General features: G+C 46.3%; 1 long non-coding RNA gene across 1 annotated transcript; it reads left to right on the forward strand.

The window, feature by feature from the left end:
• Positions 1–18,401: 18,401 nt before the first annotated feature.
• LOC123159300 (uncharacterized) lies at positions 18,402–21,739 on the forward strand. Its single transcript, XR_006479623.1, has 2 exons — positions 18,402–18,797; positions 19,879–21,739. It is a non-coding gene; the product is annotated as an uncharacterized lncRNA (long non-coding RNA).
• Positions 21,740–22,920: the final 1,181 nt, after the last annotated feature.

The raw sequence follows: 22,920 nt of genomic DNA on the forward strand, positions 1-22,920 counted from the left end.
GGACTATACTATATACATGGGGAAATACTACTGCTGTTATGGTGGTCATCTAGAAAAATTGATTGGTCGAAGACTCCATGATATCTGCTCCAACTTCATCAACAAAGTCATCATCACTATTGTCAGGGTCTGAGTCGGTGTCGTTGATGATGATGTAGTTCTCCGGGCAAGTGCAATCGTCGTCTTCTCCTCTTGGCGCGGGGAATCCCATGAATACCTTTAGCTTCTTCTTCAGATCTTCATTCTTCTCCACGAGTGTCGTCATTTCCTCCTCATATCCATCGCGTGTAGACTTGAGTTCTTCCTCCACCTCCGTGATCTTGGTCATTGCCTTCTTCAGATCTATCATGCCGGCGCACATCTGGTTCTCCTGGCGGAGAATGTGCTGGTTTAACTCCTGGATGAAAGATGCAAAGGACCTATCCTTCCTGGTGTTGATCATCTCCCATTGCTCATCTCAGCGCCCACAAATTTGGTAGATAGTATCCTCGAGATCCTTGTGGTAAACTTCTCCAACGCGTCCCATGGTGATGTGGGCTGCCATGCTCTTTCCTAGACTCCAGGTTGGTGCATCAAAGGAAAACTCTATGGGCTCAGTGACGGGCATGAACATCCTTCCTGGAACTTGAACTTGAATCATTCAACGCTCCTCTTCTGGTAAAGTGGTGATGTAGGTCCCGGTGAAGCTTGGTACTTCGATGTTCAGGTATCTAGTGATTTCCTTCAAGTGGCGTCCAAAGGGTGTATCTTCATCCGGTTGCGTGAACTTGTTCCTTGCATCCGCCATCCTAAAAGAGTAGAAAAGGTGAGGAGTCAGAAATGAGAAGAGAGTAATGAACTAGGGATTTAGCTTAGTGGTCATGTCCTACAGTCAGCGTGTGCTCTGATACCATCTTGTAGCGACCAGACCTCAAACAGTCTGATCTCTATGCATCAGTGTCATCCCTGGATCGGTAATGCTGACACGCACAGTACTTGAAGGATTTATAACAGAGTAGCAATCACACAGTTATTACATCGAATGTCTCCAGAGAGAACTTATTACAATAAATATGGCTTAAGGCCATCTAATAACGATAACAGCGGAAGGCTTGGAAGATAAAGTGAGTCCATCAACTCCAACGACATCACTGAGTGAAAGATCACGACCTAAGGCACCTTACTCATCGTATGAAAAGTCTGCAACATGAACGTTGCAGCCCGAAAACGGGTCAGCACATGGAATATGCTGGCAATGTAACACATAGAGAGTAATGAACAGAATAATGCTATCACTGCATGCATATATGGCTGGTGGAAAGCTCTATGGTTACAGTTTTGCATAAAGCCAATTTTTTCCTACAACAAAGGAATAAATTTTATTTAACTATCATGGTGGTTGTTAATTATTGAGAAGGTTCCTCCAACTAGATCCCAATTAGGCATCATCATTAACCCAATCAAATTAAATTAAGTAACATGATGAGATTCACATGATAATCCAAGTACTAGATACTCAAAACGTCCATAACCGGGGACACGGCTAACCATGATTAGTTTATACACTCTGCAGAGGTTTGCGCACTTTTCCCCGCAAGACTCGATCTCCTCCGTTGGATTTCTCGCACTACATGATGTTTGAGAAACGGATGACCGAGACACGGTCTTTCAGAAGCATTAACTCTTTACTCTGGGTAGACAGCACCAACCTACATCCCCTACATCTGCTAGTCTACCAATGAAAGAGGTCACACAACATACTCAACTATGCTAGAGCCCATAGTAGCTTGCGGCTACACACGGAAGTTTCTAGCATGAATAATCTCATGATCCCTTTGAGCCTGGGTGGCGGTCCATAGGAGAGTCACACGGTACCCCGGGATTTCCAAAAATATAGGCAACACTGGGTTCCCCAGGTGCCTCAATCCACCCAGATGTGTATTAAAGTTGTCACCTTAAGTAAAGCATTAATTAACAATCTCACATATGTCATGGATACACTCACCCAATCCACGTCTACTAGCATAGCATAGCAATATAAGAAAACGTAGAAGTAACTCCCAAAGGTTTGATAATAAACATGTAATAGGTACTACCTCATCTACTTCCCAAAACCCACATATTAATCAGATCCTAACCATGCTATTGTTTGAGGATTGATCTAATGCAATAAAATTGGGTAGTAAAGAGGTATGATCAAAGTGTTACTTTCCTTGCTGATGATCCGTGAAACCTAGAGACTCGTAGTAGCAAGCGGGTAAAACTCAAATAAGAGGTCTAACCAGAAAGTTCAACTTAAGAAATCTGGTTTGCAAAAAGAATCAAATCAAACGAAGCAACGAAACTCAAACGGCGAAAGAAACAAGCTGCATTTACTAATCTGGACCTAAGTCAAAATTTTACAATAGTAAAAACTTGTTTGAGTTGGTTAAACAGAAAGAGGGCTTCAAGACGAAACTCTAGGCGCTTGAATCGCGTGATTTCGATAAACGAGCGAAAAGTTATACTCGAACGAAAATCGGATCAGAAATCGCGATCGGAAATAATCGCGAAAAATCCGAGAAAAAGAAAAAGTGATGAATAGGCTAACGAATGAACGTTCGCTGTCTGCGGCTAAACGACGAAAACCGTTTGTTAAAACGAACTTACGGACGAACGTCCGCTAAATAACTAAACCAAGAAAAAAAACGAACCGATCTAAAAAAACGGATCTAGGGTTTTGAAAAAAACGAACGGTTTTTAAAAACACGGCGGCTGATCCGGTGGCTACCTCGACGGCGGGATCGGCGGCGGCAGGAGGGCGGCTCCAGTGGTGCGGGGCTCTGGTGGTGTGGGGCTCTGGCGACGGTGGTGGGACTCGCGGCGGTGGCGGCTGGCGGCGGCGCGGGCGGCGGCTGGCGGCGGTGGCGGATCGGGCGAGGCGAGGCTAGGGTTTGAGGCGGCTCGGGCCTCGCCTCTTAAAGGTCTGTCGGGCTGGAGTCCTAGTCAGGCACGGCCCGGCTAGGTCGGTTGACTTTTTTTTAAAATAATTATGACATGCAGAAAAAGAAAGAAAAGAAATACTAAACGGACTCCAAAAATACCGAAATAAATTTTTCCAGTCCTCTAAAAATAAGCCGGACAAGATGAACATTTATTTGGGCCCTAAATGCAATTTTGAAAAACGCGTCTTTTCCTAATTCAAATAAAATAGCGATAAAACTGCGGGAGTTGGGAGGAACTCAAAGACTCTTTCAGGGCCAACTTTCAAGGGACTTATGTCCGGCCTCCGGATGCAGACAATCTAAGTCACATAATCCAACAGCCCGGAGAGTCCTCCCGCAAGCTTTGGAATAGATTCCTCACTAAGAAGAATCAAATTGTCGACTGTCCGGACGCCGAAGCCTTAGCGGCTTTCAAACACAGCATCTGTGACGAATGGCTTGCCCGACACCTCGGCCAAGAAAAGCCAAGGACAATGGCAGCCTTAACAAGCCTTATGACCCGCTTTTTCGCGGGTAAGGATAGCTGGTTGGCCCGTAAAGGCACCAGCGACCCCAGCACATCCGAACTAAGGGATGGCAACGGTAAGCCACGACGTAATAAAAACAAAGGCCAAAACAAGGAAGAGAGCCCGGATAGCACGACGGTTAATGCTGGATTTAGGGGCTCTCAACCTGATCAGAATAAGAAGTCATTCAAAGGCACTAAAGACGGACCGTCTGATCTGAACAGAGTCCTAGACAGACTATGCCAAATTCATGGCACCCCTGAAAAACCTGCAAACCACACCCATAGAGAGTGCTAGGTTTTCAAGCAGGTCGGCAAATTAAACGCCGAACACAAGGGGAGGGGCGCACCAAGCGAAGACGAGGATGAACCTCACCAGCCGAACATTGGGGTACAGAAAAAATTCCCGCCAGAGGTTAAAACAGTAAACATGATCCACGTGACTCGCACATCCACGAGAGGGCATAAACGCGCGTCCATAGAAGTGCACGATGTAAAGCCCGTCGTACCCACGTCTCACTACTGGATATCTCGTCCGATCACTTACGATCACACGGATGGCCGAACTACTATTCGGCGCGGAGGATCACAGGCCTTGGTGCTTGACCCACTAATCGACGGATACCGTCTCACCTATGTCCTCATGGACGGCAGCAGTGGGCTCAATTTAATATACAAGGACACTATCCGCAGAATGGGGATAGACCCATCCAGAATTAAACAAAGCAACACCACCTTTGAAGGGGTGATACCAGGCGTTGCAGCCCGCGCCAGGGGCTCTGTCATGCTGGAAGTAACATTCGGCTCCCCAGGCAACTCCAGAAGTGAGGAGCTGCTCTTCATTATCGCACCCTTCCAAAGCAGCTATCATGCATTGCTAGGAAGGACAGCCTTCGCCCGCTTCAACGCATTGCCGCACTATGGCCACCTTACTCTCAAGATGCCCGGTCCCCGTGGCGTCATCACCGTTAGCGGAATCATAAAGCGCCCTTCACGCGCAGAGGAATATGCGACGGCCCTGGCGGCCGGACTATAAGCGGCCTCCAGTTTTAGAAAACATGATTGGTCATTACGACCACAGACACGGTTAGACGAGTCCGGTAGCCCGGATAGATTCAAACAGGGCACTGTATATGTAATCCCATAAGGGAAACCAGGGGCTGTCTATGTTTAATACAGCCCCACGCTTGGCTCAACCTTATTGGCAGGCCAACAGCTTACAATCTTATTACTGATCGCATACTTACGTTGCACCCTCCTACGAGTTTTTTCCTTTTTGCAGACAATGTTCGTGCGATACCCTTCCAAGATACGGCACAACGGAGACAAAGGCACAGACGTGCAGCAGGGCCCCGTGCAACAGGTTTCTTTTTAGATTAAACCCCTATGTAAACCTTTTTTACTGCCTCTTGTTGTTTAACCATCCCATGGGTTCTATACCCACAGAGGATACTGCCGTTTTTGGCATTTGGCCATGGCAGACTAAATTGCACGTACCTAGAAATAAAGGGCTTAAAATAGGCTCTTGTTCGCCTATCTTCTTTTACGAAAGACCGAATACCCTCGAGAGTGTTTGGCGTCACGAGTTTGGCCGTATATGCATCAGCTCCGAATCATGTCTTTGGTCAAAATGTTGGGTTTGCCCGGCTCCTGGGTTTGCCGCCTTACGTTCCGCTATCATCCGGCTAAGGCAGGCCAAAGGAGAACTACTGCGATTGTGCCCTGGTTATTGCGGATGAGCGCCTCAGTAGAGAAAGCCAAAAACTGACCGTCATGATATAGCGAGAGACTATTCAACCACTCGAAGACTCACCGGAATCCCTAAAGATTCCTCCGCCTTAACAAAGGGCCGTTTCACGGCCATGTACACACACGCCCGTATTCGGATGCACATGGAGGTACAAGGGGATAAATAGTAGCCCCACCATTAGACTCCCATGACTAAGCGAAAGTGTTACAGCTATATAGTCCGGTTGCCTAGTTCGGTGTGCGATCACCTCCTTAACAGACCAAGACGTTGGATAAAGTGTGATTATGCATATTTTTTTCGCAAACACCCCCGCATTGTCCGCGAGGGGGCTGAAGCCAACGACTGCTATCTTTCAGACTACTTATACATATAAGAATAGCCACAAAGGGAGGACAATCATACTTCCAGGCACAAGTATAAACATAGCCTCATAATTAAACTAAACATTGTTTTCTACAATGATTCGACTTATCACTCGAATAAAACACTCTTCGAGCACTGCGCCTCTATTAGGCGGGCACCTTCTGTGACTTGCGCCAAGTAGTGCTCGGCCGGATGTTGGACTCCCGCCGGATCCTGGCTCACTATTACAGTGGCCTCCATATCCGTCTAGTATGCTTTAACGCGGGCTAGAGCCATCCGCGCACCTTCTATGCACGCCGCCCTTCTCACGGCGTCAATCCGGGACACGGCTCCAAGGAATTGTTGCACCAAACCAAAGTAGTTGTCCGGCTTAGGCCCCTTCGGCCAAAGATGGTCTATCACAGACTGCATTGCAAGTCCGGACAACCTGTGGAGCTCCGCCATAGCAGCCACCTTCTCATTCAGTGGCAGCGGGCGAGTGGGAGCATTGAATTGCGACCAGAAAAGCTTCTCCACTTCTTCATCGCCTTGACCCTTGAAGAACTTGACAGCATCAGCTGTATTATTAGCCAAGTCCGCATATGTGTCTGCAGGACTCATGCGACCCGCCAGGGGAGCATACTTCGGATCCAAGAACTTCTTCCGCAGTAAGTACGAGCCCCCAGCCACGATTTTGTCAGCTTGTTGGAGCTCCTCCTGCATACTCCGGATCCCGGTCCGCATCTCCTTGGCGGCATTACATGCCTTGTCCAGCTTCGCTGAACTAGCCTTATTCTCCTTTTCAAGGAGTGTGTACCGGTCGGCGGCATTTTTTAACTCTTCAACCATTTCGGCTATCTTTTCCTCGCTTCAGCGACGAGCAGCCTGTTCGGCTCTCAACTCTTTGGCCGCCTTTAGGGCAGCCGCATTGGTAGCTCGACCCTGTTCCTTGGCTTGAGCAAGTTTTGCCCTCAGGGCCTCCACGGCAGCGGCACCATCTGCAGTGCACACATATTGCATTAACATTATGCCGCTTTGGCATTTTCTTACACATTATAATAAAAACCAAGCACATACCCTGGGACTCCTCAAGTCGTTTATTCACCAGCGTGATATCGGCATCGATGGATCCGATTTTCCTCCTTAGCTCGGTAACTGCGACAGACTGGTCGGCTGCCGGATCCTTGTATACCTGCGCACATGTACGGCGCAGCCATCAGTATACGATCCCCCGTTTGCCGCCTATGGCGGACAACCAGAGTCTCAGGGGCTACTATCTATAGGAAGCACACCTAGCGCGTGCTTCATAACCAAAAAGTTGTGCATTTTTTACATACCTCAAAGTCTTTGAGCAGGCTTGTAAATGCCTCATGCAAGCCACTGGTAGCAGATGAAATCTTCATGAGCATCGTGCTCATTAAAGAGCGGTGCTCCTCTGAGAGCGCGGCTTGCTCCAGACGGCCCATCAGTATGTCCGGCCGGACACTAAACTGCCGGACCCTTCTCATCGCCCCCCGCGGGAGCCAAATGCTCCGGGCTCAGGGCGGCTGACGTACTTGCCTTCGGCTTTGGTATATCCGGACTCCTCCGTGATGACACCTCTGTGTCGCCCGCCTCATGAGGCGGAGAGTTGGGTGGGGTTTCGCTCTCCATCATCTCCGGAAAGGTCCCCCGAAGACGAACTCTGTTGAGAAGAGCTGCTTGCTAGACTACAAAAAACGAAGTCCTGGTTATGGATCTCGGAGTAACATCTCACCTTCGAATTAATGAATGACTTACGGCTCGTTGGAGGGCTGGCCCGTTGGTGGGCATGACGTGGTAAGGGCGCCCGTTGTGGCAGATCCCCTTGGTGATGATTTCTTCCCTTGCTTGGGCGTCTCCGCCTCCAAATCTTCGGAGGCGGCCCTCTTCTTCCCGCATGGGGAGGAGGCTTTGACCTTCTCTTCCCGACTATCCTCCATAAGAGGATTAGCGGTTTCCCCGATCTGGATGCACAGCGCGTGAAGTTCGGCTTCACTGCCCTTTCCTTCGTCCTTCTCTGATGGGATTTTGCTGAGCGCCCGGTCCAGCATATTTGCAATGGTGGGACCAGGCGAGCCTTCAGGAAGTGGGGCCGGACACCTGATTCTCTTCGCCTTGTCAAGCCATTCCTGGCCGCGGAGAGAGTGTTAGAATAATAATCATTATGAATATAAATGAAGTGTCCGACTTTAAGGTTACTTACTTGGGCATCTAGGCTATTGCAGCTTAGGCCCGCATCCTCGGTGGTGTCCGGACACTTTGCTTGTGGTCCAAAAAATAATTTACACATCCCTTCGAGCGTCAAGCCGAAGAAGTGCTTCATAGTCCGCGGACCTTCCAGATTAAACTCCCACATGCGGAGAGACCGACGTTTGCACGGCAATCTCCGCCGGACTAGCATTACTTGAATTATGCTGACAAGATTTATGTCTCTCCTAATAAGCTCCTGGATGCAGTTCTGGTACATCGCCAGCAGGCCCATAACTCCGTCCCACATCGGTCCAAGACGCCAACTGTGATGGAGGGCCTGAGCGGAACTCAGGGGCAGCTACCCACTTCGTGCCTCTGGGAGCGGTGACATAGAACCATCTCCGCTGCCATACGTCGGACACTTCCGAAAAAGAACCCTCTAGCCATGGGGCATCGGCGTTCCTGCTTATTATGGCGCCTCCGCACTCCACATGTCGCCCCCCGATCATCTTCGGCTTCACATTGAAGGTCTTTAGCCATAGGCCGAAGTGTGGGTTGACATGGAGGAAAGCCTCGCACACGATAATGAAAGACGAGATATGGAGGATGGCGTCCGGAGCCATATCATGGAAATCCAAGCCATAGTAGAACATAAGCCCCCTCACAAAGGGGTCGAGGATGAGGCCTAGGCCTCGAAGGAAGTGAGGAGTAAACACGACGCTCTCATTGAGCTCCGGCGTGGGGATGACTTGCCCCGGAGCAGGAAGCCTGTGCTGGATATCAGCAGACAGGTATCCAACCTCCCTCATCTTTGCAATATCCTCCTCCTGAATTGAGGAGGCCACCCACCGGCCTGCTGCGTCAGATCCAGACATACTGGAGGATCTGGGGGGTTGGAGCTTAGGTTTTGAGCGATGGAGCTCGAGGTGCGAGAAGGAGCAGGAGAGGTGGAAACAAGGCGTAGGCCTTGGCCCCTTTATAAAAGGGATGAATACCAAGAGTCCTTAGCGTGACCGCTTGAGACTTATCTAAAAAGAAACACGGAATTATACCAACAGTCGCCGTGGGGTCACATACGCCCATATTGATGAAAGATCATGTATTAAGAGGGACACGATCTCTACTTTGGCAGGACGTGCCGATAAAACCGCCTCGCAACGCGAATCGAGGTGGAGCAGGAAACGCTAGTTTGTATTGGACCAGGTCACGATGCAAGGGCACGACGTACGAAGATTGCCAGCGGAGCGGATTTATGCTAAGAGTGTGTGAAGATCATCTTGGAGATCCGGACACAACCTACATGTTCGATAATCACCTTCGACTATTCAGAGGAGGAACCCGCCTTGCAATGCCGAAGACAAGATTGTGCGCCGGACTCATCGCCATTGAAGCCTGGTTTAGGGGCTACTGAGGGAGTCCTGGATAAGGGGGTATCCGGACAGCCGGACTGTATTCATCGTCCGGACTATAGAAGCGTCCAGATACAAGACTCAAGACTTCGGCTCGTGTCCGGATGGGACTCTCCTTTGCGTGGAAGAGAAGCTTGGCAATCCGAATATTATATTTCCTTCCTTGTAACCGACTCCATGTAAACCCTAGCTCTCCGGTGTCTATATAAACCGGAGAGCATGGTCCTTAGAAGGCCGATCACAATTACAATCATACCATCATAGGCTAGCTCTTAGGGTTTAGCCTCTACGATCTCGTGGTAGATCTACTCTTGTATTCCACATATCTTCAATATTAATCAAGCAGGAAGTAGGGTTTTACCTCCATCGAGAGGGCCCGAACCTGGGTAAACATTGTGTCCCTTGCTTCCTGTTACCATCAGCCTAAGATGCACAAATTGGGACCCCCTACCCGAGATCTGCCGGTTTTGACACCGACATTGGGACTGAAGAGATCCATGTGAAGTAGCTCGAGCGGTCTTCTCGTGGTCATGATGTTCTTCACGGGGTGGCTTCCTCCAACCTGTTTTCCTGCTTGGCAAGTGCTGCAAAGTCTATCCTTATCAAATATAACATCTTTAACACCAAGGATATGATCACCTTTAATAAGCTTGTCAAGGTTTCGCATGCCCACATGACCCAGCCGTCTATGCCACAACCAGCCTTTAGAAGATTTAGCAATTAAGCAAGTTCTAGGTTGAGCCTTTTTAGTGAAATCAACAATGTATAGATCACCTCTACGTATGCCGGTAAAGACCATTTTATGATTATCTCTACGAAACACTTGGCAATCTACTTTAGTAAATAGGACATTGAAACCAAAGTCAGCTAGTCTAGATACAGAAAGCAGATTATAGCCAAGAGATTCAACGAGTATAACATTTTTTATGGAGCTATCATGTGAGATGGCCACCTTACCGAGGCCAACCACCTTACCCTTTGAGTTATCACCAAAAGTGACATACTTTCAAGGGTCGTTGTTTTCAGCAAGCTCACGAAACATATCTTTATCTCTGGTCATGTGATCGGCACATCCACTATCAAGGACCCACTCCTTTCCTCCTACCATGTAGCCGAGAAGATTTGCCATAAGACCAAAGTGTCTCATTGCATCATCAAGATCATAGTCACTATCATCATCCTCATCATAGTATCCATGTTCAACATCGTCATGTGGTGGATCAATTCCTAGAGAGGGTAATTCATTAGATAAATGATCATGACAATATTCATCTCTATGAATTCTAATATCTTCAGAAATAATATTGCTAATAATTCCAACATCTCCTTTGGCACGCATAAGATTCGTAAGCTCAAATAGACAATCACCAAACTTAGGATCATTGGAATTCATCTTACTCAAGGCAATGGACTTATGAAGGATTTCATCTAAGTTTTGCAAGGAATAGTTTGGAAAATGTTCCTCAAGAAATCTCCATATAGTGTAGGCACAATCAAGAGTAGGCAAGCAACCAATCAAGTTTCTAGGCAAACCTCTAGTGATAAGATTAACAGTTCTAAGATTGCGAATCATGTCAATGGACTCATCAAGGGTAGGATGCATAGGGTCAACATGAGGTGCACAAGGGCTAGGAATGTACTTGTTCAAATGAATATTCATTGAAAATCACAAGCATCTCATTTTTCCACTCATGAAAGTACTCTCCATCAAGTATAGGCACTCTATGTCTAAGACTCCCCAATGTAGACTCATCCATCTTCCTCCAATGGTGATTAAACCAAAGCAATGGAGACCAAAGCTATGAGACCAATTGAAAGGATCGATAAGAGGTGTCTAGAGGGGGGTGAATAGACCCTCAGCACACAAAGTTGGCAGTTTTTAAGCTTTTCAAGTTGAGGTGGAGTTTAAGCACAAGTTTCACCATTCACAATACATATCAAGCAAGCATTCAAAGATTATATGAGCAGCGGAAAGTAAAGCATGCAACTTGCAAGAAACTAAACGGATGGGATTGGAGTGTGCAAACACAATTGGAGACACGGAGATTTTTGGCGTGGTTCCGATAGGTGGTGCTATCGTACATCCACGTTGATGGAGACTTCAACCCACGAAGGGTAACGGTTGCGCGAGTCCACGGACGGCTCCACTCACGAAGGGTCCACAAAGAAGCAACTTTTCTATCCCACCATGGTCGTCGCCCATGAAGGACTTGCCTCACTAGGGTAGATATTCACGAAGTAGGCGATCTCCTTGCCCGTACAAACTCCTTGGTTCAACTCCACAATCTTGACAGAGGCTCCCAAGTGACACCTAACCAATCTAGGAGACACCACTCTCCAAAAGGTAATAGATGGTGTGTTGATGATGAACTCCTTGCTCTTGTGCTTCAAATGATAGTCTCCCCAACACTCAACTCTCTCTCATAGGATTGGATTTGGTGGAAAGATGATTTGAGTGGAAAGCAACTTGGGGAAGGCTAGAGATCAAGATTCATATGGTTGGATTGGAATATCTTGGCCTTAACACATGAGTAGGTGGTTCTCTCTCAGAAAATGAATGATGTAAGTGTACGTATGTTCTGATGGCTTCCCTCACGAATCAGGAGAGGCTGGAGGAGTATATATAGCCTCCACACAAAAACTAACCGTTAGACACAATTTACCAAACTCGGTGGGACCGAATCATAGAACTCAGTCGGACCGATTTAGTTCATAATGTGACCATTAGGCATTTCGGTGGGACCGATATGATCAACTCGGTGGGACCGATGTGCAAGGGTTAGGGTAAAACCTCATCTCGGTCTGACCGATTACACAAACTCGGTGGGACCGATTTGGTAATAAGAAAAACAAAGAGTTGGTCAGGCAAACTCGGTGGGACCGATTGCATAATTTTGGTGAGACCGAAATTATTGCAATGGAGAACCGAGAGATTGGAATCCCATCTCGGTGAGAACGAGATCCCATCGATGTGACCAAATTGATTAGGGTCTCTGGCAGTGGCTATGTCAAATGAACTCAGTGAGGCCGAATGGTTCAAATTGATGGGGCCGAGTTTGACTTTTGGTTTGGGACATATGTGGATATGAGAAAGTGGCTGGGGGCTTTGGAGCATATCACTAAGCACTTTGAGCAAGCAAGCCATTAAGCAACACCTCATCCCCTTTTAATAGTATTGGCTTTCCTATGGACTCAATGTGATCTTGGATCACTAAAGTGAAATGTATAGTCCTGAGCTTTGAACTTGAGCCAATCCTTTGTCCTTAGCATCTTGAAGGGGTTCCACATCCTCTTGTCCAACCCACTCCACTGTTGGACTTATCTGAAATATGCTAGATGAAAGTATTAGTCCAACAAGAGATATGTTGACATTAATTACCAAAATCACCCAGGGAGCACTTGTGCTTTCAGCATGTTTTATAAAAGTTTTGCAAATATTAATTTTAGCTAGAGCCATAGGTTCAAGACCACCACCATGCTTGGCCACGCTTGCACAAAATGGGTGGGATGAAAACCAAACTTGTTTTAAACCTTAAACTTGCTCTCTTTGGAGCAAAGTTTTGAGAAAATCTTTTTAAAACAAAATTATATATTATTTTACTTCTACTCCCTGGGCGGAATGGTATGACGGGAGCGTCTACAAGTGATTGTGCCCATCGGGGTCTTGTAGTGAATGCGCCCGACTAGGGTCTTGCACACAGGTTTTTGGTGGGGACTGTCGTCCAGGGGAATGAGATCTTCCAAGTACAGATCGATGTAGCTTCCAGTACAGCCACATGCTACTATGGTCTCTGGCTTAGCTTAGTACTAATGGGAAACCCTTACCGTAGGACCGCCATCGGAGAGGGGCTTTCGTTGCCTAAGTTGCGGGCGGCTTGGTCAGGTATAGGGGGCTGTTACGGAAAGGCTTCGTCACAATCTCCTCCTAGTCGTACACCCAAGTGTGTAACGATAAACGGGGTTGGTTGTGTCATGTGGGGAACGTGTACGACCTCTGCAGAGGGTTAAACCTAATCGATTAGCCATGCCCTCGGTTATGGGCAATTTGAGCAACTGAAGACTTGGACTGAATAAGAATCTCCCCTCTCGTTTCTAAAAATATGTTTAAGAGTTAAGTTGAGGATTGAGCACAGTGATTGTGTTTCACTTCAACCTAGATGTTTTCACTAATTTTGGAGAATGAGCACTGGTGCGTATATCCATGTGTCACTCTGACTTTTATACTAAAAACTATTTTATTTCAAAATAAGTTTACAAAATTTAGTATAGGAGAAAGTTGGCTTTATGCAAAGGAAACGTCCACCAATACTTGCCCTGCATATATAATCTATTATACTTTTCTTTGCAACTTGCGAGTACATTCCACGTACTCATCTGCACCTATCATGTGCAGATCTCGACAGATTAAGAGACGATAGGGTTATGGTCTACACTCCATGAGCCCAGTGGCGTTGATGGAGCCTAACTTAGCGACTACGTATAATTCCGCTGTATTATCTGCCAGCTTGAGCTGTGCCTAAGGTATGACTTATATATATCTGGATCTACCATCGTAGTAGATCTTACTGATATTCATTTTTGTTACTGTGTGTGCTAGCTATGATCCAGGGATAGCACATTAAGCAGAGAGACTTGGATTCTACCAAATCCGGGTTGTTACAATAAGTTCACAAGGTCACGGAACCCGCAAGTTGATCACCAAAACGTACATCAAGTAGATCACGTGAATATCCCATTGTCACCACAGATAAGCACATGCAAGACATACATCAAGTGTTCTCAAATCCTTAAAGACTCAATCCGATAAGATAACTTCAAAGGGAAAACCCAATCCATTACAAGAAGGTAGAGGGGGAGAAACCCCATATGATTCAACTATAATTGCAAAGCTCGTGGTACATCAAGATCGTGCCATATCAAGAACACGAGAGAGAGAGAGAGAGAGAGATCAAATACATAGCTACTGGTACATACCCTCAGCCCCGAGGGTGAACTACACCCTCCTTGTCATGGAGACCGCCGAGATGATGAAGATGGCCACCGGTTGATTCCCCCCTCCAGCGGGGTGCCAGGACAGGGTCCTGATTGGTTTTTGGTGGCTGCAGAGGCTTGCGGCGGCGGAACTCTCGATCTAGGTTCTGTTCTAGAGGTTTTGGGATTTATAGGAAGTGTTGGCGTCAGGGAAAAGTCAAGGGGGCCCATGAGGCGACGATAAGGACGGAGGGCACGCCCTAGGGGGGCACCCTCCACCCTTGTGGTGGCCTCGGGACTCTTCTCCGATATCTTTTCATTCCAGTATTTTTTTATATTTTCCAAAAATAATCTCCGTAAATTTTCAGGTCAATTGGACTCCGTTTGAAATTCCTTCTCTGCGAAACTCAAAAACAAGGAAAAAGCAGAAACTGGCACTGGGCTCTAGGTTGATAGGTTAGTCCCAAAAATAATATAAAATATCATATTAATGCATATAAAACACCCAAAACAGATAATATAATAGCATGGAACAATCAAAAATTATAGATACGCTGGAGACGTATTAGACCATTCCTAGTTGACAATGGTCATTTTTTGGCAGTTAAAAAATTACGGCCAGGAAGTATAAGGTGGTGAGTTGGAGCTATACTATTGACTAAAGGTGAATATGACAATTCAAATGACTGCAAATTAATTATGAATACATGACGGGTCATAGCTATGAGTGCATCACAAGACGTTTGTGCATTGAAGGGCGGGACAAATACAACTAAGAAATACCTTAATTATAAGGTGTGATTGTCAAGTTATGAGCAACACATTGATGAGTCAAATTGCAGAAACGTTTTCGGAGCCCGGACGGATTACATGTTACAGTTAAGCTAGTTCAAAGACTGGCGGGTTATGAGATTATTATCTAAGGCGCCTGAATAGCATTGGCAGGGCGGTCATATATGAATCTAAGATTGATGAAATTCTGCTGAGTGTGGGACAAACAAGTTTCAAAATTTTTGCCGAAAATTTTGGATCTACTGTAGCTCTAAAAATAAAAAAATGGCTAAATTAAAGCATGGCAGTGAAGAACTGAAGACCTAACTGTTTGGTTGGTTAAGGAGATGGGATCTACACAGGATATGACGGAAGGGATAAAAGCTACTACCATACAACCTCTGTTTTTTTGGGAAGTTATACATTCTCAAGCAATAAATGGTTGGATTGGGACGAGCTCTGAAGAACTCTGACGAACCCTATGAACAAGACTGATCTAATGTGGATCTGATAAAGGGGAGAAGAAGTACATGGGGATGTTGTGAAGAGCGGAAGTATGCTACCGTGCTCTAGTCCGATCAAGTTGATGCAGCGGTCTGGATGGAGCCGTTTGCGGCGGTCAACTGGGGCGGCAGAGCTCCGACAATGGTGGTTGACGCCAGGAGGAAGAAGAAGAGAGAGGGGCGGGGTAAAAGTGAAATGAAAGGACCCATGTCCCTATTTATAAGGAAATGGTAAAATGGCATGCGTGGAAATCGAGGGGGCAACATGATTATCTCAACGGTGCAGGCGCCTCAATTCACGGAGTGGCTGATTAATAAAAAGATCTATTATGATGTCATGGGTTTTTTCTGAAATTAATAATGTGAAGTCACCTTTCGTCATGGCGGGTCATGAAGGTTTGTCAGTTTAAATGTTGAAAGGGTTTAAGAGATTCGCCAACCAAAGGATGAAGATTGACATGAATAGGTTCAAATCAATCTGGGGCCCAATGTTGGGGATATAAACCCACGATGTGACCTGCCCAGGAGGAGCCGGGTTATACAGTTGGCGATTTATGGCAACGGGCCCAAGCGGGCCCAAGAAGGACGTGAAGATGACGATTCATAGGCAGGCTTATTGGAGGCCCAAGACCCGGAGGCGACTCTAGACCCTGAAGTTATGAGCTGCCCGATGATGACTTGCTCTGTAAGGCAAGGAAGTTAGAACCAGAGTCGGTTACATTGTGTGACCCGACGTGGACTCTTGTAAGCCGCTGGACCTCGACCTGTGTATATAAAGGCGAGACCTGGTGGCGGATTAACTCAAGAAACAATTGATAGATAGCTAGGTCAAGCGTAATCGCTCCCTTGTAATCGATACTCGAGCAATACAACTAGAAGCAAGGCATAGGCTTTTACCTCGTTGTGAGGAGCCGAACCTGGGTAAACCCTTGTGTCCTTCGTACCGCTCAACCCCTTCGAGCTAAACTATGTTGCGATGGCTCCACACCTAAGTCCTTTCACAAGGGCATCTGTCGTGTTAAATCCATGACACACAGTACAATATTGAAGTCTTCCTCAAGATGACGAAGCTTGGGTGGATAATTATCGATAGCCACTGGCCTAAAGTTGCAAGGACATTCAACATCACTGAAGGCTCAAATTCTCCTTCCGCTTCAGCAGTATTCGAGATGAGATTCATCTGTATATTTACCATGTATGATGCTACTTTCCAAAGGTTTTAGATGTTGCATGTGAAACTTGGTGCTGTTGTGTAATGACATAGCTACCTATATGCCTATATGGTGTAAATGAATGATGAAGCTATTTGATGTTGTACTCTAATGTAACTCAATTATGAAATCTTGGTTTCTGTAATACGGATATGAAATATATGGTGTATTTAATATGAAATGTCAATTTGATTACTAAATGGATTGTCAATAATAGGCCAATTAGCCTGCTTATTGGGTTTTTCCTTTGTAGACGGTTTCTCAGATAACATGGTGGGTGATGAACTCAAACAACCCACACAGAATCTAGAAAGTAGGCATGTTGGATCAATGAACAATCACACACGACTTCCGCCCAAAAAATGTTTGCGTTAGGCCACCTTGCACAAACGTTTCCACATAAAAAATTGTGTGTGATATACATACGAACGGAAACATTTATCTGGGATTCACTGTGTGGGATGTATATACAAATGAAAACATTTGTCTAGGATTCATTGTGTGGATATACATATGGACGCAAACGATTGGGCATGTATAATTGTCTCCGATGGCTCGTCCGATCTCACACGAGCTCTTTTTGCCCGTGTGTGTGACTAGATGGCCTATCATCGATGATTTCTGGGTCGGTAAAAACTGTTTGTATAGGGCGTCTCTACACCAATGTTAATACCATCAATCATAGTCCTAATAGTTTTTTTCCTAAACACAAGGATGTACTTGTTGAACGCCTTAGATAAGTTGTTAAAAACCAAGTATGTCTTGCAGTTAGTGTCAAAAGCATGCCTAGCCCATGTTTTTTAGGTATTCCACTCAGCCATTTTCAAGCTTCCTGACTCCCATTTTTCAGATCATTCATTGCAATGTTATACATGTGTTGGTTATAAGCATACCTGGCATTATCCATGCATTTCTTAAGATCTCCCTCCCCCCTAAACCCACCATTCTGAAAGTTTGCATACAGGTGTCTAAGGCAAAATCTTTGGTGGTAGTTTGGAAATACTTGATTCAGTGCATTTAGTAGTCCCTGCTGACATAACATAGCATACTAAGCTACTGGAGTACTCAAGCTATTGACTATAACATAGCATATTTGCCTAAAGATAAACAAGAAGATGCATGCATACCTTCTGTCTATCTGACATGATAGTATAAGGACCAAATTGTCCAACTTCTCCTCTGTAACGCCCGGATAATTAAGCTACGGTAATTCCCCGTTAATGGTGCCATGTCATCGCTTTTACTGTTGCTAAATCCTGCTTAGATTCAATCCAGTTCAAATTCAAATTTAAATTAAAGTCAAAAGTTAAAAGTTTTCAAATGTCAAAACTAAACAGTACAAATTGTGACAAATAAATCATGGATATTTATGGTAAAGAAACCAAATTTTTATAAAGTGCTTAAATGCCCTAAAATAAATAAAACAGTGGCTTAAACAATTAAATAAATGTCTTTTATAATTTATGAAATATTAAACTATTTTGTTTAGGGTTAAACTTTTTGTGGCAGTAGTATATTTAATAATACTAATTAAAAAACTAGTTTTGTATTTTGCTTAACTAAAGTAATGTGAAAATAAAATTAAACAGTAAAGAAAATTAAATAAAAGCTAAAACGAAAATAAAAAAAAAGAAAAGAAAAAGGTCGAAGTGCACTGTGCACTTAGGCCTGCTAGCTACTGTACACCACAGCCCAGCCTGCCTCCACCATCCCCTACCTCACTACAGGAGGCAGGGTTTGTCTCAAAAAAAAAAAAACTACAGGAGGCAGGGGAGGGCGTGGTGGCCATCCGCCGGCCGGGCTGTCGCCGTGGGGGCCATCCCGAGCCACCACGCGCGGATAAGAACCTCCCCGAGCCCCCTGGGCAACCCTAGATCGAGCACTCCCCCTCGTTCGCCCTATCCCACTCTGCTTCTCTTGCCCGCATGTTCGTCAACGCGATCCCGTCGTTGACACGGCCACCGGCCACCGTTCGCCGCACCGACTAGTCCAGGAGGACTACCAACGTCTTCTTCGTCCATCCAGAGCATCAAATCGAGCGGATCCGTCCCGTGCGCTCGCCATCGAGCTCCTATTCGCCGCGTACATCGCCGGCCGCCGTCGTCGATTGCCTCGTCTCCGGTACACCTCCGGCCGTCCCGTCGCTTCCGTTGGAACCGTTGTGAGCTCCTCTTCCAAAACCCCCTCTCACCCTCTCGATTTCGTCGTCGTAGCCGTCGTTCCCAAGCTCATGGCCACCACGGCCGAAGCTCGTTCGAGCTGCCGTTCGTTGTTGCTTCCATGTACGCGTCCCCACTGCTTGTTGTGTTGCTGCTCGTTGATGCTGACGCTCCTAGCCGCTGCCTACTGCTACTACCGCTGGCTGCTGCCATTTTGCTGCTGCCGCTACTGCTGCTTGCGGCGCTGCTTCTGCTCCTAGGTGCGGCTGCTCGCTGCTGCTCCCGCTAGCTCCTGCTTGCTGGTCTAAGCTGCTGCGTGTTGTGTGTGTGTGTGTGTGTGTGTGTGTTCTGTAGGTGTGTGTGTGCTGAGTGTACAGCGTGTGTGTGTGGCCGATGTTCCCATGTGTGTAGGGCTGGCCCTCTCTCTAGATTAGGGGTTAATTCTCATTTAAGCTACCTCCCATGTTAGTTTAATTTAACTGTAGGTCTAGTTTAGTAGTACCAAATGACAGTGGGTCCCTCCCTTTAAATACCGTGTTAAAATAAATGTTAAGTCAATGTGTCAATGACATGTAGGCCCCGCTGACCCTGTTGACCGGTCAATGCTGACTGGTCAAATGCTGAGTGTGCATGCTGACTGGACCCCTGGCCCCATCTGTCATACACTCTGGCTAGAGTAGTGCTAGGTGACAAAAAGTGTATTATGCTTTAATTCGAATTAAATTAATTCTAGAAATTTAGAAAATCATTTTAAAACTTTAAAAAATCATATAAAATAATCCGTATTTCGGATGAAAATACTTTATACATGAAAGTTGCTTCGAACGACAAGAGGAATCCGAATATGCGGTCCATTTGTCCGCCTCACGTCCCTAGCATAGCGAACATTGAACATTTCCCCTCCGTTTCATTTGTCCGAAAATGCCTAACCCTGGGAAAACTTTCCTGGATGTTATCCTCCTTCGCCAGTATCGTGTAGCTCTGCGTTAGAACACCTTTAGCACCACATTTTGTCTTTTTATGCATAGTATTGCACTTGTTTGCTCTGTATTCACTGTTTCTTCCCCCTCTTCTCTCCGGTAGACCCCGAGACCGCTGCCGATGCCCATGTGATCGTCTACGCCACCGACGACTCTTCTTCCCTTTCAACAGAGCTTCCAGGCAAGCCCCCCCTTTGATCATCCCGATATCGCCCATTTCATTCTCTCATGCTTGCATTAGATTTTGCTACTGTAATTGATTGCTCCTATTTTGATGCATAGCCTGCTTTTGTACCTGTTGTTGTACCTTACATGCTTATCCTAAACTGCTTAGTATAGGTTGGTTAGTGATCCATCAGTGACCCCCACCTTGTTCTTGTTGCCCCTGCTCCATCATCGACGACTTGATCAACGTGATCGACGACCAGACCCGACACCTCACATCACATCACACCCCTTTTGTTGCTTGGCTCTATAGAGTTACTATCGAGTGCCGAGGGTGATACCTCGTAACGCACTCCTGATGATGACTCTGTAGTGTAGCTATTCAGTCGTGGTCATCGAGGGTGATTCTCCTCCTTTACCACTCCCGATACGACTCTGTCATGCAACCCCTCAAGTGTGAACCTCGAGGGTGGTTCCTCTTACGTTCACCTTGATGATTACAGAATCCACCGAGGGTGATTCCTCGGGTTTTCCTCCTTGATGTTTCGGACACATGGTTACCCGTACTTTACTTGAGACCTTGTTGAAGTCGGGTCGGCCCTGAGAGGTACCCGCGAGTTGATGTGAAAGTCAGGCGGGCCCGTAGAGCACCCGCGAGTTTTCTACGAGGCGCGACCAGGCATTCTGGGCCCTTGCCGTAAGTCCACGAGACGGGGCGACGGGGTCACATTATCGTGAGTCTCTGCTAATCTCCACGAGCCCCCAATGCACTAACAGGTTTGGGTATTTGTTTTGAGTTGGCCTCTGGTCTTTACGCACTAGCCAACACACAAGAATAGTTATGGGCCTCGACGTCGTGGTATCAACCGAAGCTTTGTGAGGCATCCAGTTCAGTAATGTGGGCCCGTCGGGCCAGTGCCATCCAGTATGAGGTGGTGCTCATCCCGGCTCATCGCATAATGACCCAGAGTACAACGGACGATGGGCCCAAGACCCTGGAATGCTTAGGATGTAGACCGGCGGGGACCTCTCTACTGAGCCTAGGTAGGGTTGTGACGTGTTGATCTTTCGAGGCCGGGCATTGACTCAGAAAAGTGTGTCCGGCTAGAGTAATCAAACGTGTTGGGAAACATGGTGCACCCCTGTAAGGAAGATTATCTATTAATAGTCCTGTCCACGGTAACGGACATTCAGACTTATATCCTGATCTAATACAACTAGAAATGGATACTTGAGATATGTGATGGATATGTGGCTCCGGGATTGCTTTCTCGCAGGAAGTCGAGGAAGGATCTCTGGTCGTTAATGTTACAACATGTTTGTTAAATATAAATTGCTATTCTTTACTCTTCTACATGCTGCAAGATGCTTGGAGCTGCTTTAAGATGCTACTCTTTGATAGGCTAGGCCTTCCCCTCTATTCTGGCATTTTGCAGTTTAGTCCATAGATACACCCCTTTCATTTGATACAATGCATACTTGGTATAGATTTGATGTTTGCGAGTACTTTGGATGAGTACTCAGGTTGCTTTGCTACCCTTTTCCCCCTTCTTTCTTCTTTCCGGATGTTGCAACTAGATGGTGGATCGCTGGAGCCAGATGCCACCGCCGACGGATGCTGCTATGTGGGGACCGCCAATGACCAGGAGTAGTTAGGAGGTCCTAGGCAGGAGACCTTGCCTCTTTGATCGTTGATGTTCGTGCTAGCCTTATTAAGGCAAAACTTGTTTAACTTATGTATGTACTCAGATATTGTTGCTTCCGTTGACTCTTGTGTATCGAGCTTTTGTATTCGAGCCCTCGAGGCCCCTTGCTTGTAATATGAAGCTTGTATGTCTTTCATTTGTGTTTAGAGTTGTCTTGTGATATCTTCTCGTGAGTCCTTGATCTTGATCGTACATGTTTGCGTGTATGATTAGTGTACGGTTGAATCGAGGGCGTCACATCCTCCTAGACATATCTTGAGTTGGTGTAGAAACCAACACCAGTTTGTTGTATCCTCTTCTCCAATGTAACATCCCAAATTTTAAATTTGGACTGTTATACACTAGATCATCAATGCATATCATATTTTATCTTGCTTTGGTTTGATCCTAGAAATTCTACGCAACTCAAGGACCCTCGGAGAGAGTTGGGGATTTGGTTATTTTCATATTTGAGTTTTCTCAAATTTTGAAAACAGGATCATTTGGTTTTAGTTATTTTATCTTCAATTATTTCAATTATAAAAATATGAGAGAGGGAATAAAATGACTTTCCCAAATTAAAGAAATATTGAGGATTCAATAAAAAAGCAAATAAGTTTTATTTTGGAGTTTTTGCTATTTTATTTGAATTTAGGAAAATTTGCACATTTTCAAAACTTCATTTTAGAGCCAGGAAAATGTTCATCTTGTTATAAATATTTTATTTAGACGGTGAAAATTTGTTTTGGCATTTTTAGATTTTTATTTATTTTTCTAGAAATTATTTTCTGCGCGCCGCGCCCGAGCCGCCGCCGCCTTCCCCGCGCCGCGCCGCCATCGACCCGGACTCCAAGACCGAGCCGGACTCCTCCGCGCCGCTGCCGCCTTGCCCCCTCCCCCAAGCCGCCATCCCCCCTTTAAATATCAAGCCGGCCCCCCTGGAGCCCCAAGCCGCAGCCGCCGCCGCCGCACTCCACCGCCGCCGCAGCCGCCGCCACCGCCAGCCGCCTCTGCCCCGCCACCCCACGCCGCCCCGCAACCTCGATGGAGAATCACCGGAGCCCGAGCCGAGGTAGCCGCCCGCCACCCGGTTTTCTAAAGAAATCGATCCGTTTTTTTTAGAAAACCCTAGTTTTCGTTTTTTTAGTAGATCGGTTTATTTTTATCGGTTTATTTATTTAGCGAGCGTTCGCTCGTTCTTTCATTTTAACGGACGAGTTCACCGTTTAGTTTCAGTTAACGAGCGTTCGTTCTTTAATCTGTTCGTCAGATTTTCTTTTTCTCGGATTTTCCGC

The sequence above is a fragment of the Triticum aestivum genome, chromosome 7B, assembly GCF_018294505.1.
Source record: "Triticum aestivum cultivar Chinese Spring chromosome 7B, IWGSC CS RefSeq v2.1, whole genome shotgun sequence".
Taxonomy (NCBI): domain Eukaryota; kingdom Viridiplantae; phylum Streptophyta; class Magnoliopsida; order Poales; family Poaceae; genus Triticum; species Triticum aestivum.